Consider the following 12527-nt stretch of genomic DNA (forward strand, 5'->3'; position numbering starts at 1 on the left):
TGAGTGTTAATTGTGCATATTTTATTCAGTCTTTTCAAGTTCATATCAAGACCATATTATGTATGCAATATGTAAACTATGAGTCATATTATCTTTGACTTTCTCTTTGCTTTCAACAATGTGGATGATATTTCTTCAAGGTGCTACCTGACAATGTGAGGATAGAGTATTTTAGCCAAATACCTGTGGAGAGGGTGATGATGTCTTGTGCCTTCAAGATGGTGCCAGCAAGCTTATCATTCATCTTAATTTCTCACGACATGTTTATCTACTTAATTCACTGTGGCATGAAGGAGAGATGAAGATTGTGTGCCTCAGATAAGCTTGACAATACGTGGTATCCTCTGCACCTCATTAGACCTATATATTAAAAAGAGAGAGAGAGAGCAAGAAAAAAAAAGACTTATTTAAATTGCCATTTAAGAGTTCTCTTTACAAATCATGACAGCAAAGAGATTTCAAGAAGCTTATGCACCAACAATGATAGATCGGAAACAATCTACTACATGAATATTCTCTTGCCCTTTAAACAAAATTTTATGCAACCTTGTTAATATTATTTTCACAACTCATCTCTTAATTCTGTGCCAACAAGTAACTTTGTGGGGAATTAAAATCCAATAGCCACTAAAATGTGCAAGAGGAGTCGAAGTATGAGAATATTTTAAGTTATACTATTACTTTAAATTGAAGACTAATGCTTATCCTTTGCTCAGAGAAAAGATTATATGCCATTTTTAGATGCTATATCTTTATAAGTCCCCAGAATTGTGACAGTATCTAAATTGGTTACTTAGTCTCCAGAATAATACAAGTAACTATATTCGCCAAAATATATTATAAAGCCTACAGATTTATTTTAATAAATTTATTTAAATAAATTTTAAATGGAGTTTCATGCGTGTTTTACCTAATATCAACTTCCTAGTAGTTTGGAGTTTGTGGTATTGTGAATTATATCTGGTTCAATGTAATATTTTTAGGCTATTCATCTGTTCCAGATGTTTAGATAGTTTCATTGTGCTATAATTTATATTTAGCTGGTTACCAGATGCCCGCACCCTCCTTCCATGGCACAAGTCTCCTTCCTCCACATCCATGCCACTTGACAGAGCAGCAGTGCCCCCAGAAATAGATGCTTTGTTTTTCAAAGGATGGTATTGTTCACGGTTTGTCATAGATATGCAAGAAATAGGAATTTCAGGATACCTTGTGCTTGAATGATGCTCTTTAACCAAAGAATTTTAACTTCTCTCTGGCTTTCAATCACTGGTTTTTCATATCTTAAATTTACTTTCTGAAAAATACAATAGAATCATTCACTATATTTTAAACTAGACCAAAAGTGTATGAAAATGGAATTTTTGAGCAGGAAGGTGTAGGGATAGAGTTGCTGGTAGGATGTCTCACACACTCAGCACGGTATATAGAAACTCTGGCTCTGGAAACTGACAGACCAGTTGTAATTCCAATTTTGATCTGATAGCTGTGTAACCCTACAGACATTACTGAATTTCACTCATACTTATTATTTCATCTATAGCATGAGGATGATAACATTATCTATTTCAAGGTGTTCTTGTGAGAATAAGTGAGATATTGTAAAAATTGTTTATCTCTGTTCTCAGCATAAAGTTGAATAAAGACACATTTTTGAAAAATAATTTTTCCCAGAGAAATTTAATAATTCTTTTTTTTAACTGGTTTGTAGAGTCACAAAAAAATGGAAATCTATTATTAATGTTTTTGAATCTGGGAGATATAGAGAGAAGTAATAACATGTTCTTTTCTTCATACCCATTTGTATTGTCAATCCTATATATTAACCCTATATATCAATCCCATGTAAATATAAACAGCTAATATTTTTAAACATAGCTCAATTTTCATGAGACACTATGTAATTAATACATATTAAAATCATTAAAAAGTATGTCTAGCTTTTCTCATTATTCCCATTAACCGCTAAAATGGTTTGGTGATGTTATCACTTTATTTGTCAGCAACTGGAGAATTGCTTATCTATTTCTGGGCTCTATTTTCGGCCCAAATTATCTAAATTAGCATTATCCTAGCCTTCCAACTGCAGACATGGATAAATTAGTTGTCTTTCCTGTTGCCTAATTTGTGTAGCTGATGGTGTCCATACAAATGTACTGTAAATGACTGGCATCAAAGCAGTGTACTGGACTAAGCTTCTTCAGTTTCAGGGGGCAGGTTTATAAACTGTGGGTTTTCATCACAATACTTGTAGATTAAATAGTGGCCTCACAAGCCACTGTTTATGTAGTCCTAGGATTGTTTTATTATTGAAATAAAATTCTGAAGTATAAAATTGTCCAGAAGTTACTTTCCTTTACTTAGGTAACAAAATGCTCTTATTTTCCAGCTCTATCTGAAGAAATATGTTGATTTCTTTTTTATTAGTAGTATTTTTTCTTTATTTTAGAAAGGGTGAGTGAGTGCAAGCTGAGGAGAGGGGCAGAGAGAAAGAGAGAGTCTTGAGCAGGCTCCATGCTCAGCATGGAACCCTACACGGGCTCCATCCCGGGACCCTGGGATCATGACCTGAGCTGAATTCAAGAGTCGGATGCTCAACCAACTGGGCCACCAGGTGCCCTGAAATATATTAATTTCTGATTTCCTAGCTTGTTGTAAAAAGCCATTAAGCAAATGTGCCTTCTATTATCACTATTCCTGAATATGTATTTAAACATAATTTTCTTTGATAGTAAACAAACAAAAAATAATATACAAAGTGATTAAAAGATGCCTTTTCCTTTCCCAAGGTAGTTAACACACAGTGTCGTATTAAATTCAGGTGTACAATAGAGCAATTCAACAATTCCATATATTTCTCAATGTTCATCAAGAGGAGTGTGAAACATGCCTTCTAACACTATACTTTATAGATATGTGTGGTATGTTGATCCTTATATCTTGAAACATAATCTCTTCATATAGAGCAGAAAACATGTTTTGATTTTTCAATATTTAATATTAGCAACATTATGAGATGATATGAGATGAGAAAACACAATGAAGAAAACACAATTGCAAAGATGGTATAGTGTCTAATTCCACCTTGTGAAAATTTGGATTTAAATGGAAAATAGATTGTTAAAAACAAACTGTATAATGCTTCATGGAAGACAAGGTAAACTTGAAGGATGAAAGATGGGTTGACATTGTTTTCAATAACCCAGCTTCATTATTCTGAGCATGTAATACATCTATAATATTCTATTAAACAATTGAATCAAGTGCTAATTTCTTTCTCTGGTCTCATGTTCATGTCATGAATAGCATATGACTTCAAAAATTGTAAGGGAGGTATTTATAAGACACTAAACTGCTGAAGGAATGATTCACTCTTCATGGTGGTAGTATTATGCCTTATACTTCCATTTACAATATCAAAATAATTCATCATGATTAATGCTAGGATAGTAAGCCAACAGAAGCAATAGGGACTTACCACTTATTATTTGCTATTATCATTTAGGAATATTGCAGTTTAGTACTTTTATCATAACTTAAATGACTTGAAATATAATTTTGAATAAGTATAAACTGAATGGTATTCATTTCCTATGCTATGTTTTTTTTTTTTCACTCATGGTAAATTTAACATTAATTGTAGCTTTCAACCTGGTATCTCAGGCAAGTGATGACCTGTGTGTATTCTTAGAACAGTGATTGAACAGGTACTACATGTCTTCTAAAATGACACCTTATACTTGTGTTTGAATCTAGAAATTTATCAAGCTGTATACTTTTTATACCAGCTTTCTCTATACTCTTTCTTCTGAAGTCCTGGTACATATCTTATTAGAAATTCGTGGTAGCAGCTGTGTTTAAAAATTCATAATCTCCCTAAATATATACATGTATTACAATCCTTAAAGTATATTACATACTCTAGTTAGTAAATTTGTTTTCTGCAGGGTATAAAGTAGCAATTCTGAAACTATTTTATGTGTATGTGAGGAGAAACAAATACATAAAGTTATTGTAGATAAAGAGAACTATGCTTCTTACTGTTGGAGAAAGAAGTAATAGATATAAATATTATAATATGTTTCATTATTTATAATAAGTAATGAAAAGGAGGAGGCTAGCATAATTCCCATGATACTAAATTAGAATCAGAAGTATCAGTATGGCACAAATATATTATATCATATATAGTATATCATAAATATTATATATATATTGATAGATTGGTATGGATGCATGTGTATGCAGTTTTGCGCGTATGTACATACATATTCATGTATATGTTCACACATACTATACACATACACACACACACATTTCTATGTGTAATCCACTGAAAGAGCCCCAAGCCAATGATACTCCAGTAGCAGTGCACAACTAGTGTCTAGATCATGGTTTCTAAATACAATTCCCCAGTGAAAAGTACCAGAGCTACTAAGAGAAGTACTTTATTCCAGAGCTGTTTAGTGAAAATATAAATATCTTATGGTGCCAGAAACACAGCAGTATTCCAAAAAAAGTGAGATCATGTCAAGAGGACAAAGGAGCCAACGTGAAGAAACTACTGAATGCCAAACTGGAACAACTTAAGGAACAAAATAAACTTTAATATTGGATTATAACCAATAGAATAAAACAAATATTTATGACTTTCATACTTACATGTGATACTAATTAAATAATAAAAATGTGGGAGAGAAGGGATAGCTCTAAAAGAATTCAAATTTTAAAGTATAGAAGGAATAAAGCAAATATAAAGTCATTATTCAGCTAACATTAGATTAATAATTATTGCAGGCAGTCTCCACCCATGGATGGTAAAATCAGTGATCAAAGTTTGCAAATAGGATATCTGCATGATCTAAATGCCTCTTCCCAAGGGTAATTTTGATTATAAAAGGAATAATAGCAACTTTACAGTGGAGAGAGCTGACAGGCAACTTCAGAAAGCTATCAAGGTTAACATGACCTGGAATAGACACATCAAGATCCTGGACCATCTGATATGATGCACTGAAAAAGACATACCATCACTTCTGTTGTATTCTTGTCAAAAGTTCAGAACTTCATTCTGATCCGAAAATACCAGGCAAATCCAAATTTAGCAACATTCCACAAATAGTTCATTGATCACCTTTGAAAATTTAGGGATCATGAAAGGCAAGAAATGACTGGGAATGATCACAGATCAGAAAAGAGTAAGGAGACACAACAACTGAATTACTTTATAAAAGGCAGTCTTTTCAACTTGAAGAATTTCTTTATAAATCAACCCAAGTGTTCAATAGTCATATTGAGTTTTTGTAAATGAATCCTCTGAATATTGCTTGTATTTTATACAGAAACATTTGGAAATCTTTAATCAAAGTATTCAGCAAATGCAACTCAGGAACAATTCAGCTTCCAAAGCTTTTAGGGAAATGTAATTATTGACAATTTTGCAAACAGGCAGACACTGCAATGTATCTCTGTGGAAAGTAAGGGAGCTAATGAATGCAATAGAGACCTCAAAGGGTATACTGGGTTGAACTTGAAATTATCAAGTTGCAATTTGGAAGGTCTCAACTTCTGGTAAAAAATATTTTAAAGGAATTCATAATTCTAAATGAATAAATTTATATTCTGTCGTGGGATTGAATAAAAATGAGAAGGCTTATTGTTTGTTGCATTTAAATCGAGAAAAACATAAATAGTCATAGAGAAAATGAATATGATAATTTTCTTATGAGAACATTTTTTGAAGAAAGGTAATTTGAATGGAGGCCAACAGTAAATGTCTATTAAATAATTGGATTGAAATATTTACACATTTAAATATAAAAAATATTATAATTAAGAATATCTTTGATTTCACAAAATATGCTCTGAGCTTACCAATATTCTTACAGCATCTATAGAGTATTTATCAGTTAAAACTATTATTATTTTTTTTAATGTTTATTTATTTTTGAGAGAGAGAGACAGAGCATGAGTGGGGGAGGGGCAGAGAGAGAGGGAGACACATAATCCGGAGCAGGCTGCAGGCTCTGAACTGTCAGAACAGATCCTGACACAGGGCTCAAACCCATGAGCTGTGAGATCATGACCTGAGCCCAAGTCTGGCGCTTAACTGACTGAGCCACCCAGGCGCCCAGTTAAAACTATTATTGTCAGCAGAGAATACCTAATTAATGGTGTGTATAATATCACATTTAGTAACCATAAAATTCAACTTTAAATAGGATTTCAGGGAATTATATGAAAAAATATGAATATTTTGAAAAATATACGCTTCAGAGAAACAATATGGTATTAGTGACATAGTATTAGGGATAGACACAACTGACATTTAGTGGCTATGTACCATAATTATTATACCCCTTATATTATTTTTGATGATTGATTAGTTTGTGCATATGTTGTGTTTTAATGTATATATGCTATTTTAATATATTATAAAGAACTATTTCTTAAAATAATGTTTTAATAAGTTATCAATTTCTTAGTTGTTACATAACTCTTCCAAAAAGTATAACATTTTCATGAATTTTTAGCTCCCATTCACACTCATAAAAGTGCCTCTGTTGGGGTGCCTGTGTGGCTCAGTCGGTTAAGTGACCAACATTTGATTTTGGCCCAGGTTTGTTGGATCTCATGGCTCGTAGGATCGACCCCCACATCAGGCTCCACTGACAGTGCAGAGCTTCCTTGGGATTTTCTCTCTCCATCTCTCTCTCTCTGCCCCTTTCCCTCTGCACTCTCTCTCTCTCTCAAAATAAATAAATAAACATTAAAAAAAAAAAAACAGTGCCTCTGTTGAATGATATATGTTTCATAAAAAACTTATTTTATAGAGTATTAATTCACTTGCTACAAACATACAGTCCTAATAAGAAATCAGAGATGGATAAAGTGTTAGAGACATGATGTGAACAGAAGACAGGCGCATCCTGCCATTCAAGGCTTGTAAGCAAGTGCAAGATGGTCAAGATGGCTATTTTGGAAGAGCACACGGAAGCCTGAACATTGAAAATGCTTTAGCTATGTGAACAAAAAGAGAAAATCTTTGGGGCAAAAAACAGAAAACAACTGCAAGCCCCAGAAATTGAAATCTTTCAAAGGCTAATGTCGCTGGGTGCTGTGATTCAGGGAGAAGCCTGCGATAAAGTGGGAGAAGAGGACAGTGAACAGAGATGCCTTGATCCAGTCCAGTTCCCTAGGAAACAGCCTCAATGACAGAGATTTTCATGTAGGAAATTTTTTTCTAAGAAATGTTCTCAGTAACAACTGTAAGGGAATGAGAAAAGCATAATTGAGCATACAGGGAATTTGAATGGGTGTGTATTGTGTGTATGTCATATATCATAGATCACATATATCAGAAATCATATATATCAGAAATGGGTTGCCTCATTAGGAGAGGAAAAAGTGGGAGCAGTACACACTGGCTTTTACGTCCTTTGGCTAAAAGCAAAACAAGTCACTTCTGCCCTAGCCCATTGACTAGAGTAGTAATTTGGCCTGACCTAATTGCATGGGACCTGAAAAATGTGTAAGAAATAGATGGGAATGTTTGGTGCGCTTGTGCCTTCCTTACAGGAGATTAAGAAGGCATTCCGTAAAATCAGTATCTATCTACAACACCTACTGTAGCCTAATAAAGGTGTCAATAATATTTTTTTGTGTAACCACATATGAAATTAGCATTAAGCACACAACCATATGTATAAGTAGAAACTCAATTACACATTTGTTAAATTGAATAAATCATGTCTATGTTGAGTTGAATAAATAACATTCCATATATAACCATTTTCTATCAATTTTTTATTTGTGATGTTATTTCAACACTGTACTCAGATTTCCTCCAAATGAGGAGTCCTTGCAATAAGTTTTGTTCCCCAAATCTTGAATTAATTGAAATGTCCACTTGAGTTTGTCAGCACCAAATAGTTAATAAATGTCTGAATAATTTTGTGGTGATAAATAGATACGTATTGTTTCTGCATGATGATCATCTCTTCTTTTAGAGATATTACCCACATAATATCTATTCCTTTTTTATTGTACTCAACCTGAGTGAACTGCCATATTTATTTCAAATAGTATATTTAGAGACAGAAATACTACCAGCAGCTTTCTTTACGATTCTTTTGGCCTTACCCTGAGGTAAACTAGGGTCAAATTTCATTTATCACTTGACAAGAGTAAAGCTTATACTAATCAATAGATTACAATGGCATCCAGCTCGTATATCTAAATAGCCACAGGTTCCTGAGCAAAGACTGGAAGATTGTATATCTATTCTGTAAAACAATGTATTTCCTGAAAGCTACATACCATCACATCATTTGCCTCCTTAAATATAGGCACCACTAATTTTGGATGATAGATCAGAATATAATTTTCCTAAGTGAGGTGGGATAGGTGGGACTGGAAGGGATGATGAGGGAGATTTGGAAAATTGGAGTAAGAATCACAAAACTCTGGAATTAAAAAACAAATAGCCTTGGTTTCCCAGATCTAGAGAAGTTTTGCTATGACATGAATGAAGTAGGATGCTAGAGAGTTGCTCAAAGATATAATTGGAAGGAAATGATGGAAATTTCTTGGGAGATGGAAAAGTTTTATATCTTACTTGGAGGGATGATTGCTTGGGTATATGCATTTACAAAAACTCATCAGTTGTATGCATAAGATCTGTGCATTTCATCCTGTGTAATTTTTTCTCAATAACAGAATAATATTGTTTCTTTGGAAACTCCAAAAATTAAGCTATCATCAAAAATGTGAAAGATGCAGTGATAATGATTCCTATAGCATTTCCATTTAATTCTCCAATAGGTTAAGTGTATGGCTGAAGGTATTGAAGAATAATTATCAGAAGTAACGATTGTGTCAGAATGGGTATTTTCTACTAAAAAAAAATTATTCCAGTCCCTAGCACTTAGTACTCAGTTATTCCAAAGCAAAATAATCTAGTTCTTACCATCTGATATGTATCTATTCTTCTGGAAATGGATTTCTCTTCTTTTTTTTTTTTTTAAATTAATGTTTATTTATTTATTTTTGAGAGAGACAGACAGAATGCGAGCGGGATAGGGGCAGAGAGACAGGTAGACACAGAATCTGAAGCAGGCTCCAGACTCCGAGCTGTCAGCACAGAGCCCAACATGGGACTCAAACTCACAAACCCCGAGATTATGACCTGAGCCGAGGTCGGTCACTTAACCGACTGAGGCACACAGGCACCCCTCTTCTTTTTTTTTCCCTCTGGTAACAATCAACTTCAGGAGTTTGCTTTCATCCAAAATATGTCTTGCATTGTCCAAAATTTATTCACATGGACTATGACTATATAACTATTTCCAAGAGTATTCCACTGTTCCACAATTTTCATAATACTAATTTAATAAGAACTAGAAAGAAATGGACAGGAATTCTGAACATGTTGGTAGTCACACACACATGAAAGAGATGTTAAAAATAAATTATTTGAGGAGTACCTGGGTGGCTCAATTGGTTGAGCATCCGACTTCAGCTCAGATTATGATCTCACAGCTTGTGGGTTCGAACCCCACATGGGTCTCTGTGCTGACACCTCGGAGCCTGGAGCCTGCTTCAGATTCTGTGTCTTCCTCTCTCTCTGCCCCTAACCCACTCACATTCTGTCTCTCTCTCTCAAAAATAAACATTAAAAAAATTAAAAAATAAATTAAAAAATAAATTATTTGAAATTACAAAAACCTGCTGCATCAATAAAATCATATGTTATTCAATATTCTAAAGACATTTTTGCATATTCTCTCAAAATTAAACTGTGTATATCTTCTATACACTTTTACTAAGATACTATCTCTGATACCTTCTAATTCACTTGCCAGTTTTGGGTGAACCATTCAAGGGAATTCTATCTCTTACATGTGACAGTGCAAGTAACCCTTCCTATTGGCTCTTAAGGCTTTCAAGATTCAATTGTCATTGAGAATTTGGTAGTGGATGGAGATGCAATATGGACTCTGTAGAAAAGTGGAAAAACAAAATCATAGCATTGGTCCCTTGGTTTTGGAGGCAAAGCCATGCTCCCTTTTTGCACAGTAACTCTCCTTTGAGCATATTACTCCTCTCAGCAATAGTAAACAAACACATACATAAATAATTGTGCTTTGTCCAGTAGCTCTAGAGATTTTGTTTCATTGGAACAAATTAGGTCACAGTCACATCTCTGAATTAAATGCAGGCTGGAAATGAAATTATTTGATCAGCCATTTCTGAATCCCATATGCCTATGGAGCTTGGAGGCAAGTATAGATAACCTGTTGCAAATGGAAGTCAAATCAAACATGGGAGCAAATTAGTGTTAACATTAGCAAAAAAAAAAAAAAAAAAAAAAAAAAAAAAAGGCAAATCTGCGGCAGTTTTATATTTACCTATCATTGCACTTTTTCGAATTGGTAAGCCCCCAAATCGTATCTGGAGATGCAAAATTGTGTCTGAAGTTAGAGCATGTCCTTCTTATTAATTTAATATAATAAAGGTTAAAGGTAAACACTACCTCAGGCATTCACAATACTAAATATTTAAAGAAAATTTCCACCCACTGTTTACCCTTTTCATAACTCTACGTCATGCGATTACTTTTTATCCCCCCCCCAGAGAAGTAAGAAACATTGTCCGCATGTGCTTTTTTATTATTTCCTCATTTCTAGTCCCGCCGATCTCTCTCCTCTGATGGAAGTGGTGTGGAACAGCAACAGCAACAGGGGGTGTCCTCACTCTGGCAGATATTTCAGGATAATTCTGTTTGATACCTCAACACCTTTTGTAATTCCAAGCAGATGACATTTCCTATTCATACAATAGGCATGGGATGTTAAGGACAACATATCTTTCATATTTTCTTTTCCTGACTTCTTGCTGTACACATCTTTAATTCACATGACTTTTTAACTTCTGGATTACTTTGAATAGGTCATAGTAATACAGATGTAGGGAGTACAAAAAAGCTAAATACATTTAATCAAAGCCTAAAGATTTAAAAATTCCATCACTTCATTGAAATTTACAGAGAACAAGCATAGCAATTATTTTGATTATAATTATAATTGTGTTAATTATAATAATCTGTACAAATTTTTCTAAAACCCAAAATCAAACCAAGAAATATCTTGTGCCTGATAAGATAGCTTTATTTTAACTTTAACTATTTCAAAGACATTCTCTTATACCCTTGTAGAGTATAATTTTTATTTGTGAAAAAAAATAAAATTTCACTGTCTTTACACACACTATGGCATGATTGCTGTACATGGTCAATTTAACAGAATAAATTAAAATTGTTCTCTAGGGTATGATTCTTTTTTCAAGAGTTTAGGAGTACAGGATAAAAATAGAATGAAGGAAATCTCCCTACTTTCATGCATTTATACCTAGAGAATAGGTTACATTATATATGAAATCAGGCATATCCACAGACTGGGGTGGAAGCTAATAGGCAATAAGATGATAAGAAAAAGTTATTTTTAAATAACAGGAAGCTCTGTTGATACTGTGTAACATTTATTTTAAAGATGAAGAAACACTCTAGATTGATTTTAATAGCTGGGAGAAAGGCATAAGGAAAGGTTGCAGGAGATCAGCAGGAAGGAAATGACTGTTGATGAAGTTCATTCATTCTATTAGACTTAATCTTCCTTATTCCACTTCATTTTCTCAGGAACATTTTGAGGTTGCTGTTATACAATATTTATTTCGTGAAAGCTAACACCGTGTTAAGTAACTTCCCCAAAGGCTTCAGAGTTAGAGTGGTCAGAATCATGAAACAAATGGTGAGTGCATTATTGTTTTCACAGCTAGCATCAAAGTTGCTCACGAGGGAGAATTTTCTTGTTAAGGAAAATGTTTTTATGACATCGGTTAGGGTGGAATACCAGGGCCTCTGGGAATAGGTGGAGGTAGGAGCTCAAATTGCAAAAGAAAAACAAAAAAAAAATTAAATAACAACATGTTTCATTAAAAGAAATAAAATTGAGTGCACACTTTGGCAGTACATATACTAAAATAGAAGGATACAAAGAAGATTAGCATGGCCCCTGAGTAAGGATGACACCCAAATTCATGTTCCATATTTTTTAAAAAGTGAATAAAAATTCATTCATTCATTAAAATACATAAACAAACAATCAAATAAATAAATAAATAAAATATAGTTGAGGGATCACTACTTTCATGTGCTCATGAAAGGAAAGACAATAAATAAAATAAAATAATAAAATAAAGTTGAAGGTTCACTACTTTGGTGTGCTCATGAAAGGAAAGACAAAAAAGGAAAAACAAAAGAAAGACAGGTTGAAAACAGAGTTTTAGTAAAACTAGGCTTTAGATGAGCTAAAAATTCAAAGAGAAGTCCAAGGATAGATGAAGAAACTTTGACAAACAAGAATTTTGAGTGCAAACGAGCATTGCCTTGTGTTCCTTAAATCTTCAGTCAAGACTGATAAAAACTTGGTCCAGAGAGTTTGCTCCAGTTGCTGCGGTGGGTTGGTGAA

The 12527-nt window shown here is 33.6% G+C and overlaps 1 pseudogene; it reads left to right on the forward strand.

Moving 5' to 3' along the window:
• The first annotated feature begins 12012 nt into the window (after positions 1 to 12012).
• LOC111560300 lies at positions 12013 to 12111 on the forward strand (annotated as a pseudogene).
• Positions 12112 to 12527: the final 416 nt, after the last annotated feature.

Source organism: Felis catus, chromosome B1 (assembly GCF_018350175.1).
Source record: "Felis catus isolate Fca126 chromosome B1, F.catus_Fca126_mat1.0, whole genome shotgun sequence".
NCBI classification, from domain to species: domain Eukaryota; kingdom Metazoa; phylum Chordata; class Mammalia; order Carnivora; family Felidae; genus Felis; species Felis catus.